At 39.0% G+C, this 17,858-nt stretch overlaps 1 long non-coding RNA gene across 1 annotated transcript in view; it reads right to left on the bottom strand.

Moving 5' to 3' along the window:
* Window positions 1-1,713, bottom strand: part of LOC146545520 (uncharacterized) — a 51,234-nt gene extending 49,521 nt beyond the window's left edge. The window contains exon 1 of the long non-coding RNA XR_014881245.1: window positions 1,667-1,713. This is a non-coding gene — a long non-coding RNA (uncharacterized LOC146545520). The remainder of the gene's footprint in view (window positions 1-1,666) is intronic.
* Between the last annotated feature and the right edge of the window lie 16,145 nt (window positions 1,714-17,858).

Here is a 17,858-nt window from a genome sequence, read left to right as displayed (position 1 = left end):
TGCTAAGGCCCTCAAAAGCTTCAAAGTTACCTACTTTCAGGAGGTTCCTGACAATCTCATGAAAGTTTGAACTGATTGTTAAGGAAAAAGGTTAACATTTAAGATCTCAAATCTCCAATTGGTCAATTTTTTATTATGCCTGCAGTATCAGACAGAGCACAGTAATTGTAAGAAAATAATTCTCAGTTACTTCATCCATCCGATGAGCTGGATGGATGACAGAAGCATGTGTGGAAGACTTAATATTTCTGTATAACATGGTAAACCAGGGCTAATCATAGCAGGCTACCCAGGTACAGAGCTACTGTTCTGACTCTGGCACAAGATACAGAGAGCTGCAGCACTCTTCTCGTTTGTCTGAATTCTCACTGTGCCATGCCTATTCAATGTAGGATCATCTAAGAATATAATGATAAAGCCTCTAGATAGATTAGGCAAAAGTAGGGTATAATCCCCAAAAGAGAAAAAACAGTCCAGGTAAGTCTTGTTTCTGTGTTTAGAAATCTAAGTCGTATATTAAGTTTGCTTTCCTTAGATGAGCCTGAAAAGAATAAGATAGCCATTCGGACTTCCATAAGAACATACATAATGTTTAGAAACCAACACAAAGTAGTACGCAAACCTTTAGGTCTGGTTTGCAGTTGGTTGAAAAAGCAACCAGAACTCTATTTCTTTCCACCTCAGACACGTCAACACAGGATTCACAGTAAATTAGGTTCACAGGTTGAAAGCCATTTTCTTGACTTTCCTGATCTTTTGTTAGGTATTGCCTGTTGCTGTGTCAGCATACTTCTGGCAGATTAACAGCTCCTGTGCACAGGGAGAAGTCTACAGAAGATGCTCAGAGTAGAATTTCCTTACTGGCAATTTGTGTACCTTTCAAAAGGTTTTGTTTTTCAAAATGAGTTTTGATGATCTCACAATAAATTACATATTCTACAAGTGCTGCTACTGAATTGGACTTTGCATGGAGAGAATAGTATTAAATACGAGTAAGCAATCAGAGTCTGACCAACAATCATTTGTTTTTGTTTACGTCCATGTAAAGATTGAATGCTTCACTTTTGTCCACCTTGTTCTCTTTTTCTTAGAAATCAAAGTATGCCTGTTTAACAGAAACAGTTTCAGAATTGACACTTATTTGAGGTGTCATTCCATATCTTAAATCTGTATGTTTCTTTTTTTTTTTTTTTTTTTTTAATGATTGTTTGAAAGTTTACTATCACTGACTTAAAGTTATTACATTACATTTTGGAATGATATCAGAATGAATCGGTATTCACATGCATTTTGTGTGCTTTGAATAACATCTTAAAACGCAGGGTCCAGTCCAAATATATGTATCTAATGATAGTTGCAATTAGAATGACTATCTTTGTGAGCACTTCTAAAATCAGCTTATATTCCTTATTCTTGTTGAAGACAATGTTCACCATTAATGTATTCAGAACCTCTCCCCAGAAAAACCAAGCCATTTGAATGTTCTTTGATCCTTAAGGACAAAATAAGTTGTATAAATACAATGATTTTGTGATGATAGACTGGCAGAGGAAGAGAAAGCAGCATTGTGCACATGACAGACACAGTTCTGCTTTGCTCTGGCATCTCCTTGCACTCCAGTGCTCATCAATTGCCACCCCGGGGGACACATTCTCACACAACTCACCTCTGATGCTGCATATGTGCCCGTGGGATCCCAGCTGCCTGAGCCAGATAGGCCAGGGAAGTGCAGGTAATGGCTATAGGGATGTACACCAATAGCTGTTTCCAGCAGACTCTGAAGAACAGCCCAGCACCCAAACCAATTAAACTCTGCACCCTCAAGCTTTGCATATAACATTGCTTCATAGGAGTCCAAGCATAAGACAGAATGGGCCATGCTTTGCCAGCACCCAAAGCTAAACTGTAAGGGTGGTGGGTTCACAATCCATTGCTCAGTGACATCACAGCCTGTTGTATGTCACAGCAGTCCATATGTCCCCACAACATTCACTTCAGCAATAACCACAGCAGGCTCTGAAGACTGTGGTATGTCTTTCCAGAATTCTGTCATGTGCCCCTGTGTCTCCCTTTGTTGTGTCTAATATGTCAACTAAGCTAATTTAGAAATTTCAGAGTTTCAAAGAACACTAGACATTTCTTCTCTACTTTTTTTTTCCTGCATTTTAAACATGCCTACAAGAGCCAATTTCATAGCTAGTGTTTCTGATATTGCCTGGTTTTTCTATTCCTAATTTGCTGTTTTCATCCCCTCTTCTTCTTTTACAGGACTATACATTCGATATTAGTGAACAGGTCTTGATTTTTCTTAAGTTAACTCTAATTGGCCTTGAGGTTATGTTTCCTCAGATTCTGCATCTACAAACTGTAAATTTTTCACTAATGCATTACACAAAAACAGTATTAGCCCTCACCTGAATTTTTGTGTTCTTCAGGAATGCTTGCTCAATCCTTTCCTCATTCCCTCTTCTATAAGCATCACCCTTGCCTTTTTTTTTTTTTAATCTCTTCAGTTCCCTAAATTGTCAGTTAGGGAATGATCTTCTTTCTAGAATGAGCAGCTTCCTCTGATAATCACACTTTCTACATCTCTCAAGGAGGGAAGAGGAGTTGGAACTAGATGATCTTTAACGGTCCTTTCTAATCAAATCATCCTGTGACTGATTCTGTAACTTCTAGTGTCTTAGTTTCAGCTGGGACAGAATTGTTTTCTTCAGAGTGCCTGGTGTGTTGCTATGTTTTGGTTCTAGGAGAAAGACAAGGTTGATAACACACCAATGTTTATAGCTGCTAGTGTTGGACAGTCAAGGCCATTTGCAGTAAAGGGCCCAAGGAGCTGGGAGGGAACAGAATTAGGGCAGCTGACTTCAACTGGCCAAAGGGATATTCCATACATAAGGCATCATGAGGAAGAAGTTTTAAAGGGGATGGGTGTTTGTCTCTTCTACTGCTCTAGCAGCTAGCTGGGTGTTGGTTGGAAGGTGGTGAACAATTGCTTATGCATCACTTGTTATGACTATATACATATACAAATGTATATAACATCCTTTTCCTTCTGTCTATCTTAGTAAATAGTTTTATCGCAACCCACGAGTTCTACTTTTTTTTTTTTTTTTTTTCCTGATACTTCCCCTCATCCCACTGGGATGGGAGAAGTGAGCAAAGGACTGTTAGGTGATAAGCTAGTTACTTGTCAGGTTAAACCAGAACAAGTGGGTGAGCTGGTAAAAACAAATTACTCAGTAACTGACGTACTTACTGGAACAATTAATATTCTGTGATCTATAACAAGGACTTGAATCTTCCCATAAAAATGCCTTAATGGTTAGCCTGCTTTGAAATGGCTGAGTTTCATTTATTGAAGCAACACACTTAAGCAAACTGAAATTAACAGTGGTGTAAGTTATTTCATATCTATCAGTGCTATTAATTTTGGTTAAATAGCTACTACTCTTGCTCCTCTCATAGATTTCTCTACAATTAATGAACTATACTTTTATGTGTCCTGACATGCTTTTGTATCTTTGCTAATGTCAAGATCAACTTCATTTAAATGATCTCTGGCCAATATTTGTCCATCCCTTAAATCTCCTAATATACATCCAATTATCTCCTGAGAGAACCTAATGCAACACTGCTAGCTTTCCTATTTTTAACCTAAAATTTCCTTGTTGGTAGCGACTAAGGATAAGCAATAGGCAACAACAATTTATTCTCTTTTGTGTTTGCAACTACTTGAAAAGATCGCAAGCTGAGACTAGAGACAACTGTAATCCTTCCATCTTCTTAAAATAACTACAGATCTTCCACTCTTCAATAGGTCATGTTTTCTCAGTGCCTGGTCATTTCCGTTACTGATCACTCAGAGGAAAGAATAATTGGCACAGAAAACACAAGGGTAGCCAAGAAGTTATAAATGGAATGGCACTAATACTAGGCATGCACTGAAAGATACAAGTTGATTGTTAAGCTAATTAAAAGTAATGGTATAGAGACAAAAAATGTGTACTGGCTCATTGTTAACTGGTTATGTCAAAAAATATAATGGAAATTAATGTATATTACTCAAATGTTCTAAATATTGATTAAATTGCTTTTTAGATGCATCCAAATCAAGGTTTGTTATAGAAATTATCTGTAGAGATTCGTTCTCCTCCTCATGAACGCGTTTACCTACAAATAGCTGACAGAGAGGTCTGAAGAAAATCAAAATTAACAGAGAACAAATAAGAATGGGTCTCTGCGGTGATAGGCACACACTGCAGTGTGAAAGTGAACTTTTTCAGTAATTATTCTTAATGATTTCTTATGAAAAAGAAGGCAGGGAAAAATCAAACCACGTGAGTGTATGGAAAAACTGAATTATTACCACTGGAAAACACAGTCTAGGATTATTCAGTTTCACTTCATTTTGAATCAAATACTCCAAAAGAGTCACTGAATTTGTGTATAATAAAACACAATGGCTCTACCATTCAGAATAAAAACCAGAATTAAATACTTGAAGGTCTGTCTTATGGAAATACTAGATGCTATTTTTGTTTATTTCTACTCCATTCAGATATTTCAAAAGCTTTTTACCCTGCACATCTAACAAAAAGGTCAACAATGAGCACAAAATAACAAAATTAAGTAAATAGCTTTAATAAAATGTAATAAACCAAATAGCAGACTAATATATATCAAATGGTTTAGTCTTCTGCACCACTACATACTTAGTTTTTAAACACAGAACAAAAGGAACAAGCAATCAGTCCCTGAGGTAACTTCCTGTTTGATTTACAAAATGGATGCCAAGATATCTCTACATTTTCAGTGAATCATATCAATCATGTCTTATTGTTCTGCTGGAGATATACTGTTCTAGTCTTTTTAAAAACGCCATGAGCTGGCAAGTATTTTAATCAGTTTTCATGAAAGGCCACATTTCATTTCAATAGAAGAAACATTAATCATCCCCACTGCCAATCACTGGTATCCAAAATATTGACAGAAATGCTACTGTGTGTTGGAAGTAAAACTACAAGGAAATACATGAGATAAGAGGAAAAGTAACAGCAGCATACATGCAGTGCTGAACACTGGAGTGGTTTGTGGTATTTGTAGGCACTGAATGACATGCTAGTGTTGTGTTCTGCAAGAACACTGCATAAAGTAGATACACAGAGTTGGAAAACCCAAAGGAGCTGAACAGCTGATAGAAAGCTGCAGTACCATCCTCTGATTCTACATGTCATGTCCTACCTCAGTCCTTGAGACTGTAGCATCTAGGTGTACGGAGACAAAGTGTGGCTCTATGCAAACATCGTAACAACGAAGCAATATGCCTTAATGGTGAGAAATAGCAATCAATACTTTAAAAAACAAGTTTCTGAAGTCTAGGCCCTGAGCTTACAGTGTTTCTCAGAGCAAAGATGCTCATAGCAGAAAAAATTAAGAGATCACTTGAATGTTTTTTTAAGATCCTTTAGACAGCAAAACTAAAAAGCCTTTCTCACTTTGAGCAGTCTGCATCTATCTACTTTGCAGTAGTCATTCCACTAGTTTGAGCTCTACTTTTAAAATTTGTGAGTATATTTTATCACATCCAGAGACATCCTTACCAAAAAGTAATCATAAAGAGCTAAAAACAATTTTCTATTTAAGAAAGTGTAGGTTTCTATTTCACTATACCTACAGGCTACAAATAATAGCTTTTTCAAATAGCAGGTAAAATATTTCAAAATTCTGGTTAATTTTCATGGAACAAGGTCTTGTAAATTTTATATTCCCTTGCAAAAACACGTTTCCCAAACTCCACTGGCACCAAGACAGCCCTTATGATATTTCCTTGAGAACTACAGACACTTTGATCCCAGGCAACTGAGTACAGCACATCTGAAAACTGGTACTCCTGAGGCCTTCTGCTTCCTGTGAGCCCATCAGGATACCAGCTGGCAGCAAGGCACAGTGCTTCTGCAAGACACCCAGTTTCCTTGTGGAAATTTACCTAAAGTAATGTTCCTTTAGAACTCAGGGATTGACAGTCCCTAACAACTTGAGCATTGGTATTTGGACACAGTTTGTCAAATGACTGAAAAACTGTAACCACTTCTGAGATGCAGCTTGCCAATTTATTAAAAGGAGCTCATAATGCACCTGCTTATAGCAGATTAGTTCCTCCTAGGTATGTCTGTCTGCAAGCGTAGGCTGGGTTTCATGCTGCATTCTTTGCAGTCACAGTACATCAGAAATCATGTGCTCTTCATACACTCAGAGAGACCTAGCCTTAAAGGGTCATGCTGAGAATAGAAATGAGCACATGGGAAACCTAAATTACATTTTGCCTGAGACATCTCAGAGCTGAAACACAAAGACAGTAACACTTGGGTTTCCCAGCAATTTCATCTTATCTGGGAGCAAAACAATTTATGAAATTTCTAGTACCATTTCAAGCAGCTTTGCTATAGAGAATGAACTTCACTCACGCTTTATACAAGACACATTCCCTAGTGCTTTGTAGATCATTTAGCTCATATATTAGTGTAAGATCAATAGGTATATAGATGTTGTGAAGTGTTGGATAATCAATAAGTATACAGAGAAATTAGTAAGATTATCACATTGGAAAAAATTATCAAAGATAAGCAGAAAATACTGACCAGTGTTATAAGAGCACAAGAAACTCCACAAAGAGTGATCTCCAGAGAGAAACCCTTCCTCAGGGGCAGTCAGCCCTTAAATGGGGTCTAGGAGAGGTGGAGCCAGGGTACACCCCTTTTGATCACACAGGTGAATTGCCTTCACCTGTGTTCCTGTGGCTGACTTACTGCTCGCCTCCGGTGGTCAATTAGAGGTTCAGGCTATGATCCAACAGTTCCCCTACAATTAGTAATCTGAATTTAAACAAGTAGCCATATATAGACTAGATTCTTTATTGACTAAGTGCACTATTGAAGGTAGACAATGAACTACTAATTAAAAAAATATCTGTTCTACTAGTCTTGGCAAAGGGCAACATAACACAGAAAAAGCACTGTTGGTGTTGAGTACTGGCTCCTTTCAATCAGCTGAAGTTTTAACATCAAATTAAACAGAGAGAGAATTTTACTTTATATGTACTGTGTATTATTTCTTTCTAGTATATTTTGTAATATTTCTTAGGTTAAAGCAGATTTCTGGAAACAAGCAAGCATTCACCTGAGTGTTATGTATTTGGATTATAATGCAGCAGATTCTGCAGATGTAGAAGAATTCCACTGAATCCAAAAATACTGATTCAAGTTCTACATCAGATATGTAGGCAGCTGAACATAGCTCATTTGAGCATGTAGTGATGCTGGGATGAAATAAATACACTTGTGCATGAAATGCATTTGAATCTCACACTGAATCTTAAGTATATTTAATTTGAATGTGAAATTAATCATTGAGCATTGAAATATCTCTGGTTTTATTGTCTCTAATTGGTAAAAATCAATAACAATACAGCCCAACAACAGTTTTTGTATCCCAGATCATCAAATTCAAATATATTTTCCACACCCACAATATCTCTGCTATGTTATAAGCATGTGGAAGAATACAAAAGCACAAAGCTAAATAGCAAGTGCAGTTCTGTAGTAAAATAGTACATATGTGAAGGGGATTGATTTAGCTTCTATGTGGAAAATCTATCAACTTTAAAAACTCTTATACATATTAATGTGTATATATATATTTTTTCCTTTTTGCATTGAATTGTAAAGTAGTTTATAATGAGAAAATGACTCAGTTATCCCCACTTGTGCTATATTATCTGCTGTGGGATGAAGAAGGAGTGATAATGAATATATATATATATATATATATGCATGTGGAGGATTTGACGTGGGATTTAGATAGAGCATGGGTCTGTTGCTGATCACCTGCCTCAGGCTGAATTTCACCCATAGCACAGGTGGAAGTATTAAGTACGTGAAAGCAGCAATTCCTTTGAATAATTGATGGATTCTTTGAGATTTTTTTTATTTTAATCTACTTATTGGTGAGTAGGAAGAACCTAACATTTTCTTCCCTCTCTATAGATGACTTCAGATAGGTGGTATGGAAAGATTCCTTAATCTTTGTGCAGATAAAAACTATGATCTAGCTGCAGCAGGTCAGGCTTTTCCAGGAAACTTTCATACACACACTGTACCTCCTTCCCTCTATGCAGAATAGTCAAACTTAAAGAAATCCACCAAAACAGTTTATTTAATCACAGAGCTATTTAAGAGAAACAAAGAAACAAAGAAAACTGATAAAATATTTTTGTGAACTTTTTAAAATATACTGAATCAATTAAGGGTTTCACAAATGACATTTCATTTCAAGTTATACCTAAATATCACATATTTTGAGTTAAAAATTCCTTGAGAAATTGTTAGGGTATTTATTTTCAAGTACTTTTTTTTTTTTTTTTTCCTAAAGCAATTTCTCTTTCATAGTAAAAGAGAAGTTAGAATTACTTCCTAATTCATCCAAAGCATTTTTTTCTGCTTTTATTATTACAGAATCATAGAATAGCCTGGGTTGAAAAGGACCATAATGATCTTCTAGTTTCAACGCCCCTGCTATGCGCAGGGTTGCAAATCTCTAGACCAGGCTGCTCAGAGTCACATCCAGCCTGGTCTAGTGGTTTGCAACCCTGCACATAGCAGGGGGGTTGAAACTAGGTGATCCTCCTTTTCTGGCAAATGTAGATAAAGCTTTCCTGACTCCACGTGGGTGAGGAAATGTAACTTCATACATAATTTCTTTCCTGTCGCCCTTTCTGGCAGAAATGACCTTGTAAATTTTGTAACTATCTTCCTCTGATTAACATTTAAGGCACTGTTTACAACTGTGTATATAACTTACCTAATGTCATCAAAGATTTGAGGGTTTCTACATTATGGCAGCTTACGTTCACAAACATGCTTCAAATAACAGTTTTAAAGAAAATTGATTTCAAATCATTACCAAAATTTCTTTGAACTGCTATAAGCCAATATTGTCACCAAATATCTTGGCCAGACCAAACTAGAAAACAAACAAAACCCACAATCCAAAGCCAACAATTTTGTTTGTTTTAATACCTTTGGAATGGGACTAGGCACCCACCTGCAATTCATAGAACTTCCTACTTATTGTCATTAAGGATCAGGTGTTAGTTTGGAAAATAAATTTTGCAAAGGAGCTGTAAGACACAAAAGCTAGCATTTTCAGACATGGAAACCCCAAGTCATAATATTAATACATAAGTATTCTCAGAAATGCTTGCTAACAAAACCCGTGAAACAGGACATCTCTGTTCCGAGCTGAGATTTTCAAAATCCCTTAATCTAACTCTAGAATTCATAGAAAACATTACGTTATTAAACCACAGTGCATGATATTTACAATACTAGAAATGGTACATGATCCTGTGAGCTTTCTTCTTGAGTGGTCAGAAACAGCACTTGACAAGGCTGAGCAGCTCAACAGATTTTTCACATCTAAGCATTGCTGACATGCACTAATGAGGCACACCTTTGACTCTTCCTTTCTGCTTGATAGTATGGATACAGCCTGTGCTCCAGTCTGTGTTCTTAAAAGTATTTCAGCATTTTACCCAGTGACTGCTTAATGTAGAACAAACAGAATGTGCTCGAAGAATTGTTAAAATACATAATTTCCTTCTTTAAGTTAGATGACAGAAACTTCCCTACAGACTTAATCTCTGGATTCTTTTGTCTCTCTGGCTCACTGAATATTACAGAAAATAAACAGCTTCTCACAGACCTGCAGATTGCCACAGTTCAAAAGCTGTCCAATGCCTTACAGGCAGGGTAGCTTTCCAGGCTGAACAATGTAGAAGTTTGGAGCATGGACAAGTGAGGTGAACTCAGACGTGATGTTCTTGATGACTGCTCTTACCACTGGTGCATCAAAGGGGGTTGGAGAAGATGGAGAAGATCCTCTGTAAGTTTCCTCTCCTCTGAGGTGGGGATACAAATAAAAAAATAAAAGCAGACATACAAACAAATAAGAGCAGCTGTATCGTTTTTGAAGGCCCTGCTTGCAAGAGAGGATTCAGGGCAGAGAATTCCCGAAATATAAAGAGCTGCTTCCTGCTACATGTAAGGTGGCACCAAAGCCTCTAGAGAGCAGAGTGTGATATAAATCCCTGTGTGTCCTCAGTGAGTTATTTTTGTTATCTCGGGGAGCTCCCTGTTCTGAGATGTCTGACATCTGTATCCTCAGAGGGGAACATAGCTCTCAGATTCAGCTCAGATGTCAATGCCATTTTGGTTTCAAAACCCCATTTTGTAAGTTCAGTGTAAAATCTAAACTACTTCACAATACAAATTGATCCTAATGCAGACTGTGTTCCTAAATCAAAGAATCAAAACACCCACAAACAACATGTAGAAACTTCTCTCCCATCCCAGATTGCCAACATACTTCAGAGACATTTAAAAATCCGTTCCTAATTTAGAAATCTTAATAGCTGATTGGTTTTTCAGAAGTACTGCCTACTGGTGACTCAATATGAAAAATCTTTGCTGCTTAAATGGACTTCCTTAGAAATCTCTTTGAAGGTAAACTTGAACCTTATGCAGGTAATTTTCATGAATGTACAGAAACTTGTTTTTGCATTCATAAATTTTACAAAAATTCAGAGTAGATTACACTCCACAAAAGCAATGTCTTGTGAAGCAGACACAGAAGGTGGCAAATAAAAGCTTGAGTAAGATATACTTTCATGTGGAACACACAGAATACCCATACTTGCACACACAAATGAGCAACAAGATTATTTGAAAAGCTTATGGAAAATAGATACAGTATCAATTATAATTTGCATGCAATACAATTTTTTATTTAACCTCATTGCTGGTCTTTTAAAATGATATAGCTCTAAGTGTTTACAGTGTATTTCCTCTTACACTGACTTATCTCTGTTGTATTATCTGGTCTGTATCAAAGGAATCAAATGTAGAAGTCAGAATTTAGTTTGATGTGTCAGTCTACGTAGTACTAAGGTCCACAAGTCCATGGGACCTGATGGGGTGCATCCACGTGTGCTGAGGGAGCTGGCGGAGGTCATTGCCGAACCGCTCTCCATCATTTTTGAGAGGTCTTGGATAACAGGGGAGGTCCCTGAAGACTGGAGCATAGCCAATGTCACTCTGGTCTTCAAAAAGGGCAAGAAGGAAGATCCGGGTAATTATAGGCCTGTCAGCCTTACCTCTGTCCCTGGAAAGGTGATAGAACAGCTTGTGCTGGATACCATCTCCAGACAACTGGGAGAAAAGGAGGTTATCAGGAGTAGTCAGCATGGGTTCACCAAGGGAAGGTCGTGCTCGACCAACCTGGTGGCCTTCTATGATGCTGTCACATGCTGGGTGGATGGGGGAAGAGCGGTAGATGTAGTCTACCTTGATTTTAGAAAGGCATTTGATACTGTCTCCCACGACATCCTTATAATAAAGCTGAGGAAGTGTGGGATAGACGAGTGGACAGTGAGGTGGGTTGAGAACTGGCTGACTGGCAGAGCGCAGAGGGTTGTCGTTGGTGGTGCAGAGTCTGGCTGGAGACCTGTAACCAGTGGTGTCCCCCAGGGGTCTGTGTTGGATCCGGTCTTGTTCAACATCTTCATCAATGACTTTGATGAGGGGATAGTGGCCACCCTCAGCAAGTTTGCTGACGATACGAAGTTGGGAGGATTGGCTGACACGCCTGAAGGCTGTGCTGCCATTCAGCGAGACCTGGACAGGCTGGAGAGCTGGGCAGTAAGAAACCGGATGAGGTTCAACAAAAGCAAGTGCAGGGTCTTACACCTAGGGAGGAATAATTGCATGCACCAATACAGGCTGGGGGATGAGCTGCTGGAGAGGAGCTCTGCAGAGAGGGACCTGGGTGTCCTGGTGGACGACAGGTTGGCCATGAGCCAGCAGTGTGCCCTCATAGCCAAAAAGGCCAATGGCATTCTGGGGTGCATTAAGAAGAGCGTGTCCAGCAGGTCGAGGGAGGTGATCCTCCCCCTCTACTCTGCCCTGGTAAGGCCTCATCTGGAGTACTGTGTCCAGTTCTGGGCTCCCCAGGACAAAAAAGACAGGGATCTCTTGGAAAGAGTCCAGCGGAGGGCCACAAAGATGGTGAAGGGCCTGGAGCATCTCCCCTATGAAGAAAGGCTAAGTGAACTGGGTCTGTTTAGCCTTGAGAAAAGATGACTGAGAGGGGACCTGATCCAGGTTTATAAATATCTGAGGTGTGGCGGCCATAGTGGTGAGGCCAGTCTCTTTTCAGTGGTACGTGGAGACAGGACGAGGGGAAACGGACATAAGTTGCAGCATAGGAAGTTTTGCGCGAATGTGCGTAAGAACTTCTTCACGGTGAGGGTGACGGAGCACTGGAACAGGCTGCCCAGGGAGGTTGTGGAGTCTCCTTATTCAATTTATATTTAAATTTATATTTAAATTTATATTCAAGTCTCGCCTGGACGCCTACCTGTGCGACCTGGTGTAGGGAACCTGCTTTGGCAGGGGGGTTGGTCTCGATGATCTCTAGAGGTCCCTTCCAACCCCTACAATTCTGTGATTCTGTGATTCTGTTTTTCTTATGTCTCATTGTAGTATCAATGCGTCTTTAAACACATAAGCAAATCCTTTATTCCTAACATAGAATAGTGTGATTTTGTATTACTATGGTCTATTGTTATTGAAACTCTCCAAAATCACTGTTCTTGGAATCACTGTTCTGACTGCCCTGTAGTTTCCTGGATCACTTCCCTGGTCCTGCTGGCAATGCTACCGTTGGCATTCTTGGCCACTTGGGCACACTGCTGGCTCATGTTTAGCTGAGTGAAATTTCACCCAGGTCTGTTTTCTCTGCACAGTCTTCCAGGCACTTTGCCCCAAGAGTGTAGCGTTGCCTGCAGTTGTTATGGCAAACGTGCAGGACTCAGCACTTGGTCTTGTTGAATATCACCCCACTGGTCTCAGCCCAGCTATCCAGCCTGTCCACGTTGCCCTGTAGGGCCTTTCTACTCCCAGTCATATCGACACATCCAGCTAACTTGATGTCATCTGCAAACTTACAGAGGGTGTACTCAATCCCCTCATCCAGGTCATCAACAAAGATACTGAATAGGATAGAGCCCAATACCAACCCCTTGAACAACACTCATAACTGGTCTCCAGTTGGATTTAAATCCATTCACCACCATTCTCTGTGCCCAACCATTCAGCCAGTTCTTAACCAAGCAGTGACTGTCTGTCCAAGCCCTGGGCTGCCAGCTTCTCCAGGAGAATATTGTGGGAGATAGTATCAAATTCTTTGCTGAAGTCTAAGTAGACTATGTCAATAGCCTTTCCCTCATCTACCAGGTGAGTCACTCAGTCATAGAAGGGGATCAGGTTGATCAAGCAGGATCTGTCTTTCACGTAACCATGCTGGCTAGGCCTGAACCCCTGGTTTTCTTGCAAATGACATCTGATCTCCCTCAAGATGATCTCCTCCATAACCTTCGCTGGCACCAAGGTCAGGATGACAAAGTTGTAGTTTCCCAGATCCTCTTTACAACCCTTATAGCTGGGACTCACATGGGGACTCCAGTCCTCTGGGACCTCTCCAGTTGACCGGGAATGCTGAAAGATGATGGAAAGTGGTTTGGCTATCACCTCCATGAGCTCCCTCAGCACCCTTGCATGGATCTCATCAAGCCTTGTGGAATTGTGGTATTCCAGATGGAGTAGTAACTCTCTGTTTCCACCTTAATCATGGGGAGTTTATTCTGCTCCTCACCTGAGACTTCCAGGACAGTGAGTAGACTACCCTGAGGATAGCTGGTCTGACTTATAAAGACAGATGTCAAAAAGACATTGAGAACCTCAGCCTTTTTCTTATCCTCAGTGGTCATATTCACTGCCCTATCCAGTATAGGATGGAAATTTTCCTTAGCTTTGTTCTTACTGTTAATATACTTGTAAAAAAATTTTTTCACTTTTATCCCAATGGTCAAGTGGAATTCACGCTGGGCTTTTGCCTTTCAAATTTTCATCCTGCACATGGATTATTATTCCAAAATAGCTTAGCTTTTCTAGGCAAAGCACTCTATCCCTACCAGAATTTCTCTGCTCTTCAAATGATTCATTCTGGGAAAGAAAAACAAGATTTTTGGGGAGTTATCTTTGTCCATGCTCATCTTCCAAAAGGAAGCAAGTCTTAGTGAAAAGCAAAGTCAATATTGGATTAATTTGATGCTTGCTTAAGTGGAATCTCTTAAGTGAAAAGACTGCTGAGTAATTTATGAACCCAAATCCCATCACCTTCCAGTGAGATTTAGATTTCTATGGGAGGAAGATGCTTTGGAGATTATGACAGCAGAAAAAAAAAAAAATAAATTAAATTAAATTCTTTCTGAAATAAGCAAATAAAGTTCATTCTATGGACAAAAGGTTAATAACTACTTCTCCTTTTATCTTTCTGCTACCAAAGAAAACAGATTTCTCTTCATGAGAGCACACACTTCTGTTCTGAGGAAGAATCACTGAACAGAAGATCTATTATTTAACCTTTTCATGCTAGCTTGCAAGCACGGTAGTGCAAGAGAGCTGTGTTCTGCAAAGGAATTGTCTATGGGCACAATCTGTGAATATGTATAGAAGGGATGTTCTTTCTTTAATCTTTTATCATCCATGGCTAGGATTGAAATAGTACAGCTCTGCACCTCCTCCCACAGTTTCATTTGGTTATGTGAAATAACAGAGCCTAGAATAAATCAGCAGGTTTTTTTTTTTTTTTTAGGCTAAATGAAATTAAAGCAAAATAACTTTGCTTTTAGATAAATAAGGGCACAAGAAACAACATGAAATCTAGATAGCAGAACACCCAAACACTTGTGGATTTCTTGTAATCTGGGTACAAAAATTCCTCATAAAAAACCCTTATCAGTTTTAGGCTATGATGTTAGTAATTGTCTCAATGCTGACAAGTTGCCTTTCTTGTTTACCTTTCTGTACTTTCAGGAGAAAGGGTGATAAGCAGATTCTATCTCACTCTACTCAGGTTACTCTAGCAAGAAGCTGGTATTAAGTCCCTTAGTGAGAAAATCCATTAGAAATTCAGTGTATGGTTTACTTTAGATAATGCAGGAATTTGGTTTGCAGGAGTTATGTTCCTCTTATTTCTTCCTGAATCTTTCATAACCAGGAGATAACATAATACCAACTCAATTAAAAGTTTAAAAATATATATTGGAATGAAAAGTGTGAATCTTGGCATTAGGGCTCATCAGAAATATTTAATTATTTAAACACAAACAGATTTTTATGAGAATTGGAGAAAAATTTTCCTTTATGTTTGAGCAATTAACTATTTTAAGAGGAAAGGTATGGTGAAAAAAACTAAATTTCTTCCCCTCCAAACTTTAATTTGGATTTATCATCTGCTTGCAAACAGAATAGATAAAAAGAATGAGGTATTATTTTTAACAATCTTGGTCCGTCAAATTACGCTATTTAATTTACAGTTGATCTAAAATTTCAGATTTGGAGAAAAGGCTTAATGCATCAATTTATATATTTTTCTTCCCAAGTGGAGGAAAAGCTTTCATTTTTCACCTCTGCCCATTGGATAAAGTCCAGCTAAAATTTTCATGTTAACACTTTGAGGCCACAGCACAGCCTCTGCCAAAAACATCTACATCTCTTGAGATCTGAAGGAAAATAGAAGAACCTTTATAGGAAGTTAATCCAGACTGAAGCCCCATGACAGCCTGAAAAAAATATTTATTATGAAAGAACGATTGAGGATATTTGCTAGTGTGACCTGATGTATGAACTGTAAGTGAACTTAGTCTCTATATGGAGTTGGTAAACATGCTGACAAGGTATGTTGAGGTGGTGAGGACAGATCTTTTGGAGCTGAGAATGCTTTCCTTTCATTCTTAAAATCTTTGCTGCTGTTTGTTACCATTGAAATGGCTTTTGCCTCACACTGGTTCCAATTAAGTCTGATCTCAAGGCAGCTAATTCCCATCAATGTATTCCATGTTATTATTATTATTATTAAGTACACAGGGGCCTGGACTGAGTATGCCCTTGAAGTCTGTGTTCCTGGGTGCAAATACTGCTGCTGTAGCCCAGGGTGCTCTCTCAATGTCCTAATCTAGAGAGTTTCTGCAGCCAGCAGGCTTACAAGAGATGCTACATAGAAGAAGGGAAACAGAAGCCTCAGCAAGTGTTTCTCTGCTCAGCTTGGAGATTGATCTGTTCCTGAGGCCCTCATACATTGCCCTGGATCATTTCTGGCTGAGATTCAGCCCTTTCCCTGCCTAGGATCTATTGTGCTAGCCCAACAACATCCTGACTGGGGAGCTGCTTTTCTGGTCAGGACTGGGGACTGTGGCTACAGCATAGGAGAGCTGGGCTGTGGCCAACCTGGCACACCCCCTTTCTGGGATTGTAGGACAGGCTGTTCAGGGAAGGAGGCAACTCTCCACCCAGCCCATTGCCAGGTCTCCTAATGCTTTGCTTCTGGGTCTCCGCTTACTGGCTTCTTGGCACCCTAGGAGCAAGCAGGCATAGAATCTCAGATGCTCATGATTCAGACAGAAATCAAGTCTACCTGCCTCCTTTCACCTCTCTACTTTACAGCCTTCATAGATTCCTATTCAAATGCCATTAAAGCTCAAATATTGAATTATTCAGTGTAAGCAGATTTGTGAAACACAAACTTCAAGATTGATTATATACTGACTACACCTGACTTATGGAAAGAATTTTTTAAATGTTAGCTCATATACAAAACCCTACAAGAAACTCAGTTTCATAAACCATATCATTTTAAAAAAAAGTGTTAAAATGTTTTTCTTCCATTTTCCACACATAGTAAAGTGAGAAATAAACAAATGCTTAGCACTATATAGCAAACTTTTAAATAATAACGGGAAATAAACATTTGGAAGCATTTATATGACAGCACTGAAAACCATGTAGAGATTATCTGGTGGGGAAAAAAAACAGCCAAAGAATATAAATGGTGCCTTTAGGAAGGGAGAATGCGTTCTTATGAAGAAAAGCACTTCAGTTATCTGAATTTCTAAATAATACAGTCGTGTATATACACAGGAAAAACAGTCCTTCGTTAAAAATCTATGGTATGTTATAAGAAAAAAAAGCAAATACATAATTTTTCAAAGCTCCTTCAGAACTAAATGTTTGAAAATATTCAAATTAAATAAACCGTAACAACTCCTGTATGTGTGGGAACTGCTGAGTCACAGCCTGAACCACTGATTGATAACCTCGGGAAAGGACCAGGTCAGCTCTGGAAGCACAGGTGAAGGCAATTCAGCTGTATGACCAGAAAGGGTAGACCCTGGCTGCATCTCTCTCAGATCCCGTTTAAGGGCTGACTGGCAGTGGGGAAGGATCTCTGGTTGGTGGTCCCTCCCTTTTGGTGTCCTTCCTGTGAGCCTAGGTCTTTGGAGATGGGCGACCACCTTTCCTTTTGTAATACCATCTCATTTGTTCTAATCTTTCTGATTGTAGCACCACCCCATCCATGCCAATCTTTCTAGTTATAACACTGTATTAGCATAGGTGTAAAATGAAAGGCTTGCATCTTTGGGCATGCTGCAGCTGTGTTTTTAAATTGATTAGAATAGATTAAATATTTATGTTGGGAAACCCATTTATTTATTTATTTGTAATATTTCAGAGGGTTGAGTTCAGAAGAAACCTACACAAACCAGAGCTTAACAGGCTATCAGAGATGTAAACTGTACCTAAGCATCTGCAATATTCTTCATCTAAATCACAGAGAAAATCATCCATGAACCTACATAGCAACAGTAGGTCTTTTATTCTATTTGGGTTTCTATTGCCACC

The sequence above is a fragment of the Meleagris gallopavo genome, chromosome 1, assembly GCF_905368555.1.
Source record: "Meleagris gallopavo chromosome 1, MGAL_WU_HG_1.1, whole genome shotgun sequence".
NCBI classification, from domain to species: Eukaryota; Metazoa; Chordata; class Aves; order Galliformes; family Phasianidae; genus Meleagris; species Meleagris gallopavo.
This window is presented reverse-complemented; position numbering and strand designations above follow the sequence as displayed.